The sequence below is a fragment of the Bos indicus genome, chromosome X, assembly GCF_029378745.1.
Source record: "Bos indicus isolate NIAB-ARS_2022 breed Sahiwal x Tharparkar chromosome X, NIAB-ARS_B.indTharparkar_mat_pri_1.0, whole genome shotgun sequence".
NCBI lineage: Eukaryota > Metazoa > Chordata > Mammalia > Artiodactyla > Bovidae > Bos > Bos indicus.
In genome coordinates, this window is record NC_091789.1 from 71,925,448 (window position 1) to 71,933,718 (window position 8,271).

General features: G+C 39.9%; 1 non-coding gene across 1 annotated transcript; it reads right to left on the reverse strand.

The window, feature by feature from the left end:
* Window positions 1–7,379: 7,379 nt before the first annotated feature.
* On the reverse strand, window positions 7,380–7,451 carry TRNAS-GGA (transfer RNA serine (anticodon GGA)). Its single transcript has one exon. It is a non-coding gene; the product is annotated as a tRNA-Ser (tRNA).
* Window positions 7,452–8,271: the final 820 nt, after the last annotated feature.

An 8,271-nucleotide genomic window follows, 5' to 3' on the forward strand; every position in this document is an offset into this window, starting at 1 on the left:
CCTGATGATGCTCTTTAAATTTTCTACATATGTAGTTTCAATAGAATCTTACTCTGGGTTGTGACCCCCCAAAAGCTTGAAAGCACCTGAACCTGAGCACAACTGAGAGCCCTCAACTCGAATGGCTGCTCTGAGGTTATAGAATTTATTTTAGCTGATCTAAGAGTCTATGATCCTGAACCATTGTCCAAACTTGACCCAGCCCCACTATACTCTTCAGAAATATGCTCACGCCTTCCTGTCTTTACCCTTCTTCTCCTACAGTTTTACCTGAACTATTTATCAATATTGCCCATCTTTCAAGGTCTCTCCAATACTCTATGATGTAATACCTGATATTCCAGTACAAAATAATCCCTTTATTATACCTTTGTCCATGTTGCAGATGCCCTCTTTTTATTTTTGAAATGACAAAACAAATTACGAAACTGGTCTTAATAGAGCATTAAGATCATTCTGAATTTAAATGCTGGAATCTGAACATAGATGTTAAGGCAACAAGAACCAAACTGATAAAACAGGTTTTCATTATTTTGGTGCACTAGAGTAAAAAAAAAGAAAAAAGAACCCTTCACTAGCTTTTAGGAAATGGTAGATAATCAGGTCAATTTAGTTGTTAGTTGAGACATTGTTGGTCTGTTAAAAAGATAGCCTTAGTATAGATTCCTTACTACTTGATCTTTGATGGGTTAGATAATGTGACTTTATGAGCATATATCTTTTGCTTTCGCATTTCAGACAGTCAATAAAGTTTTGATTTGTGTAACTTCTGAGCAATGTAGATGCCCTCTTAAACGATGTAATTAGGAACCATATTTTTGAGGTTACTATTTAAAAAATTAATGAAAAATGTGACATATCTAAAACATTTTATGGAAATGTAAATAATATAAAGGGCTTACCTGGTGGCTCAGTTCAGCTCAGTTCAGTGGCTCAGTCATGTCCGACTCTTTACGACCCTACGAATCACAGCACGCCAGGCCTCCCTGTCCATCACCAACTCCCGGAGTTCACTCAGACTCACATCCATTGAGTCAGTGATGCCATCCAGCCATCTCATCTTCTGTCGTCCCCTTCTCCTCCTGCCCCCAATCACTCCTAGTATCAGAGTCTTTTCCAATGATTCAACTCTTCACATGAGGTGGCCAAAGTACTGGAGTTTCAGCTTTAGCATCATTCCTTCCAAAGAAATCCCAGGGCTGATCTCCTTCAGAATGGACTGGTTGAATCTCCTTGCAGTCCAAGGGACTCTCAAGTGTCTTCTCCAACACCACAGTTCAAAATCATCAATTCCTCAGCGTTCAGCTTTCTTCACAGTCCAATTCTCACATCCATACATGACCACTGGAAAAACCATAGCCTTGAGTAGACGGACCTTTGTTGGCAAAGTAATGTCTCTGCTTTTGAATATGCTGTCTAGGTTCGTCATAACTTTTCTTCCAAGGAGTGTCTTTCAATTTCATGGCTGCTGTCACCATCTTCAGTGATTTTTGAGCCCAGAAAAAGAAAGTCTGACACTGTTTCCACTGTCTCCCCATCTATTTCCCATGAAGTGATAGGACCAGATGCCATGATCTTCATTTTCTGAATGTTGAGCTTTAAGCCAACTTTTTCACTCTCTTCTTTCACTTTCATCAAGAGGCTTTTTAGTTCCTCTTCACTTTCTGCCATAAGGGTGGTGTCATCTGCATATCTGAGGTTACTGATATTTCTCCTGACAATCTTGATTCCAGCTTGTGCTTCTTCCAGCCCAGTGTTTCTCATGATGTACTCTGCATATAAGTTAAATAAGCAGGGTGACAATATACAGCCTTGACGTACTCCTTTCCTATTTGGAACCAGTCTGTTGTTCCATGTCCAGTTCTAACTGTTGCTTCCTGACCTGCGTATAGGTTTCTCAAGAGGCAGGTCAGGTGGTGTGGTATTCCCATCTCTTTAACAACTTTCCACAGTTTTTTGGGATCCACGCAGTCAAAGGCTTTGGCATAGTCAATAAAGCAGAAATAGATGTTTTTCTAGAACTCTCTTGCTTTTTCGATGATCCAGCAGATGTTGGCAGTCTGATCTCTGGTTCCTCTGCCTTTTCTAAAACCAGCTTGAACATCTGGAAGTTCACAGTTCACATATTGCTCAAGCCTGGCTTGGAGAATTTTGAGCATTACTTTACTAGCGTGTGAGATGAGTGCAATTGTGTGGTAGTTTAAGCATTCTTTGGCATTGCCTTTCTTTGGGATTGGAATGAAAACTGACCTTTTCCAGTCCTGTGGCCACTGCTGAGTTTTCCAAATTTGCTGGCATATTGAGTGCAGCACTTTCACAGCATCATCTTTCAGGATTTGAAATAGCTCCACTGGAATTCCATCACTTCCACTAGCTTTGTTCGTAGTGATGCTTTCTAAGGCCCACTTGACTTCACATTCCAGGATGTCTGGCTCTAGGTGAGTGATCACTCCATCATGATTATCTTGGTCTTGAAAATCTTTTTTGTACAGTTCTTCTCTGTATTCTTGCCATCTCTTCTTAATATCTTCTGCTTCTGTTAGGTCCATACCATTTCTGTCCTTTATCAAGCCCATCGTGGCATGAAATGTTCCCTTGGTATCTCTAATTTTCTTGAAGAGATCTCGAGTCTTTCCCATTCTGTTGTTTTCCTCTATTTCTTTGCATTGATTGCTAAGGAAGCTTTTCTTATCTCTTCTTGCTATTCTTTGGAACTCTGCATTCAGATGCTTATATCTTTCCTTTTCTCCTTTGCTTTTCACTTCTCTTCTTTTCACAGCCATTAGTAAGGCCTCCCCAGACAGCCATTTTGGTTTTTTTGCATTTCTTTTCCATGGGGATGGTCTTGATCCCTATCTCCTGTACAATGTCACGAACCTACGTTCATAGTTCATCAGGCACTCTATCTATCAGATCTAGTCCCTTAAATCTACTTCTCACTTCCACTGTATAATCATAAGGGATTTGATTTAGGTCATACCTGAATGGTCTAGTGGTTTTCCCTACTTTCTTCAATTTAAGTCTGAATTTGGCAATAAGGAGTTCATGATCTGAGCCACAGTGAGCTCCAAGTCTTGTTTTTGTTGACTGTATAGAGCTTCTCCATCTTTGGCTGCAACGAATATAACCAGTCTGATTTCGGTGTTGACCCTCTGGTGATGTCCATGTGTAGAGTCTTCTCTTGTGTTGTTGGAAGAGGGTGTTTGCTATGACCAGTGCATTTTCTTGGCAAAACTCTATTAGTCTTTGCCCTGCTTCATTCTGTATTCCAAGGCCAAATTTGTAGGAAAAGTAGGAAGTCAAGGAACACCTGGAGTAACAGGCAAATTTGGCCCTGGTGGCTCAGACGGTAACAAATTCCCCTGCAATGTGGGAGACCTGGGTTCGATCCCTGCATTGGGAAGATCCCCTGCAGAAGAGAACGGCCACTCACTCCAGTGTTCTGGCCTAGAGAATTCCAAGGACTGTATAGTCCATGAGGTCGCAAAGTGTCAAACACAAGTGAGTAGTGTAGATGCCTCTTAAATGGTAATTAGGAACCATACTTTTGAGGTTACTATTAAAAAATTAGTGAAAGACATGACATACCTACTAAAACATTTTGTGGAAATGTAAATAATATAAACATTCATTAATTTGACAGTCTTTTGTTGTAGAAGCCAAGGCTTTTTCTTTGAGCACACATCTGATTCAAGTTCTTTATAGTCAGTTACTATCTCAATTTATTTCTTTAAAATAAGAAAAAAGCCTTAAAGATCTTTGTGTTAATAAATCTAAGTGCAGAGTTCTTCAGATTATTTTTTTCCCCACTCTGTGGCAGTTTCCCCCCAATTCAACAAGGTTCTTTTTTAAGCAACTAAACTTTATTCAGTCTGTCTGAAATATTGGACTTAGTTTTCATAAACTGAACCTTGCTACACAACCAGCATAGCTGAGGTATTCTAGCTGTGAGTATTCAGTGGGCCATGGGTATCAGTCAGTATGAGAGGTGTGTGATGAATGGCATGAGAACAAGTATTTGTAAGCAATTACCATCCTCATACTCTCTGGACTCTTACCACCCTATTAATGCCTCAAAGGAGAGGTATGGCTAGAGAAGGAGTAGGGTAAAGTGGTTGCTCACCCTTGAAATCTGTCTCCAAAGTATCACCTTACCAACATTTTTAAATGTAATAACTGTACATTGACCTAAAACTTGGTTAGGCCAGTGTTTCTCAAACTATCTGTTGTGAAGTAACTTTTTAGGAAATTTGCAAATCAATTACAGACTGATACCTTGTAAAATACAATTACCAGAAAAATGAAAGGCCTAAAATACAAACCTAATTATTATATTCAACATACATAAAATTACTGTTAATTCCTATAAATATTTCTTAATCTTTACCCTCAATTTCTGTACTTATCCTAGGACAGTGACAATCTGGGGACAGGTACTGGTCAAAGGACCTCACTTTGAGTAGCCTCAGAATATAATGTCAAGACTGTAGAGAAAGTAATGTTAATTATGCAATTGAAAAATATAAGTGAGACCATGAGATGGGAGTAAAATGGTATTACTTTTTCCATGTCCTCACTCATCTACCAACCAAAAAGTGCAGGTTCTTGCCCATTCTGATACCCCTGTTGGAGCCTGCCAAGTTTTAGCAGGCAAGAGAGTATAGATTGAGGTGTGCCTTGGATACACCTGAAGGCAACATTGATATTCATTTCAGCTCTTTCTTAAATTCCTACTATCCTGTTCTGCATTACCTACTCCAGAAATTCACCTATTATGCCTGACACACATTAAATAATTACTTCTTTAAAATGTCACTTTGTATAATAGAAACCAAGAGAACTGATAAAAGTAAGCCATGTTTAAAAAAACTTTCTTCTTGAAATTAACATGTATTGACCCTTTTGGCAAAAATGTAAATATTGTAAGCATCTTTAAGCGTCTTTCCTTCAACTCTTTTCTCACAGATGGTTTTAAAAAATGACACACAGAGAGTGAAGGTAATGAACTCTGTGTCCAGAAATGAGGAAACATTTACGTAAGAAGCAGTAAGTACCCACAGTGTTTCTAAATTTGAACACATTTGGTATTGGAGAGAGACAGTAATTACATCTACACTTTCAGTAAGTATATTGGATATGTAGTAAATGTCAAAAGATACAAATAAGTTTCATAATTACAATATTCCACTGGGTTTCAGAGCTTGTAAAGATAATGATTAGGAACTTTCTTCACTATTTTGAGTTTTTTGAACAGTTTTTGCTCTTTGTTGCTAACGTGCTTTCAGCAGTTACTGAACAATGAATTACTTAAGCTAAATCACTCACATTACAATTATTTCTTTTCTCATAGAATTGTGTAAGCTCCAAGAAGGTAAGGACTTTGTTTTTCTGACTCATTGCTGGATCCTCAGCATTTGTCACAGTTTTTGACACATGGCAAAAGTTCAATAAGTGCTTGTTGAATGAATAATACTGCACAATTTTAATGATATATCTATAATTGTATTTGGAATATAAATTCTTAAAAACAGTGTCTGTGGAGTTTTGGTGTCTATAGAATATCTAACCTTATCACATACCAGCAGGCAATATCACTTGTAGGCAGAGATGAGCTCTTAAATATGTGTGGTGTATATTTCCAAAGAAGGCTAATTTTGAGCCACACACGCTTTGGAGCTGGGAAGAGATATGAACAGCTCCAGCATATCACTCCCAGGGAGATGTCAGTCCCCACTTACTCTATCCTATCAAAATTTAGATATTAAATCTACAGTTTAAAGGTTTCAATATCTCCTAAAACAATGCTTGACAAGCCTGGCATTTTGTTGTTGTTCAATTTCTAGGTCACATCTGACTCTTTGCGACCCCATGGACTGTAGCATGCTAGGCTTCCCTGTCCTTCACTATCTCAGATTGCTCAGATTCATGTCTGTTGAGTCAGTTATGCTATCTAACCATCTCATCATCTGACGCCCTCTTCTCCTCCTGTCCTCAATCTTTCCCAGCATCAGAGTTTTTCCAATGAGTCGGCTCTTTGCATCAGGTGGCCAAAGTATTGGAGCTTTAGCATTAGTCGTTTCAATGAATATTCAGGGTTGATTTCCTTTAGCATTGACTGGTTTGATCTCCTTGCTATCCAAGGGACTCTCAAGAGTCTTCTCCAGCACCACCATCCCATGGACAGTATGAGAAGGTCTGGAATTTTACAAGAAGCTCTATTTCTACCAGAAGATGAAAGTCTGTAATTAGTGTTGTTGCTATAATCCAGTAGTTCTCTAAGTCCCAAGAGCAGCAGCATTATTATTACATGAGAGCTTGCTACAAAATTGCTAGGCAAATTCTCAGTCCCCACTCCAGACCTATCTATCTAATCAAGAACTTATGTAATGAGTGGCAGAATCTGTGTTTTAAATCTTCCAGGTGATTCTGATACTCAAGCTGGAGAACCTTTGCCTTAATCCAATATTCTGTAGTCCTGAGGCAGGCGCCACAAGCACCTGCATTTTCAGCCAGCTGCAACCTTTCTCTCCTACATCCACATGTAATTTCAATCAGTTTACCTTAGTGTCTACCCCTTTCAGTGAATCTTAATCCACTTCTCTGAAGGGACTACTAATGTCTTGACCTAAACTACAAATAGAACCTTTAAGAATTAGACAAAGATGCCAACTGAAATGGAACCAGTTACACATAACCAGGACTGTAATGTTAGTCTTCCTATACCAGTTGTAGCTCTTTTTTTCTAGTAGCTTTTAACCTAGACACCACAGATTTTATCTCTTTGCTCAAATATCTAGAAAAAGTGACAAACATGACAGTATTTTTTTTTTTTTGGTTTTGTACCTATCTTTCTATCCACACTGTTCACTGAACCCCAGGTACACAAGGCATGAACAGAGAAGAAAACTTGAGGAACTGTAGGAACTGCAGACATGTTTATTCTCCCAGGGCTGGTACAGCAGCCACACAGCAGATATGCTGTGTTCTCTCGTGGTTGACCCAGAATACACAGCCATAATGCAGTCATGACACAGATTCAAGGGCTTTTCAGGTGGAGCTTATGTATGCTTACAGAACAAAAGTGGCCCTTGGCCAAATGGATGCATTGTGATCTGCATGTGCAGTGCTGTCAGTGATCTCAGCTGTTACATAATCATGTATTGACAAAACGTGGAGTTACAGCAAAAGGGTGTGGGGTGAGAGAGCCTGACCACTGCCATCTTGGTTAATTTGCTCTTTCCATATAGTGAAAGTGAAGTCACTCAGTCGTGTTTGACTCTTTGTGACCCTATGGACTGAAGCCCACCAGGCTCCTCTGTCCATGGGATTCTCCAGGCAAGAATACTGGAGTGGGTTGCCATTTCCTCCTCCAGAGGATCTTCCCAACCCAGGGATTGAACCTGGGTCTCCTGCAATCCAGGCAGACGCTTTACCCTCTGAGCCACCAGGGAAGCCTTTTCTCAAAAACCATATGAAATGGTGATTTTAGGCATGATTTTAGTTTTGAGAGTCTCTAAAACAAAATATAGGTTTACAAATTGTGCTCTAAGGCAGCTATAGAGAGATTAAAATATAATGAAGCTACACAGGTTCGATCCCTGGGTCGGGAAGACCCCCTGGAAGAGGGCATGGCAACCCACTTCAGTATTCTTATCTGGAAAATTCCATGAACAGAGGAGCCTGGCAGACTATGGTCCATAGGGTCACAAAGAGTCAGACACAACTGAAGTGACTTAGTATGCATGCACATTCTCCAATAATTACTTTCTTAGTTGTCATATTGTAGAGAAAGAGCAAATTAGCCAAGATGGCATTGTCAGGCTCTCTTGCCCCATGGCCTCTCACTCTTGCCCCATGTTTTGTAAATAATAATTATGTAAGAGCTGAGGTCACTTATAGCACTGCATATGCACGTCACGGGGTACTTGCTTGGACACAGGCTACTTTTGTTATATAAGCTCCACCTGGAAAAGTCCTGGGGGTTGTGTGTGGTATGCCTGTATGAGCTTCACCATGAAGGCCCTGGTTGCTGTTGCATGGGGCTACACTTGGGCGGCATCATGGTTATGTTATTATATGAGATTATGTTATATAAGATTATATTATGGCTCCTTCATGGCTTTTATGGTTGTTATGGCTGTTCCTACAGCTGCTGCATCAGCCAGGAGAGAGGCTGTGTTATGGCTGCCATGCCAGCCAGGAGAGAATAAATATGTCTGCTGCTCTTACAGCACCTCGAGTCTTCTTCCAGCCTCTTAACTCGTGCCTTGC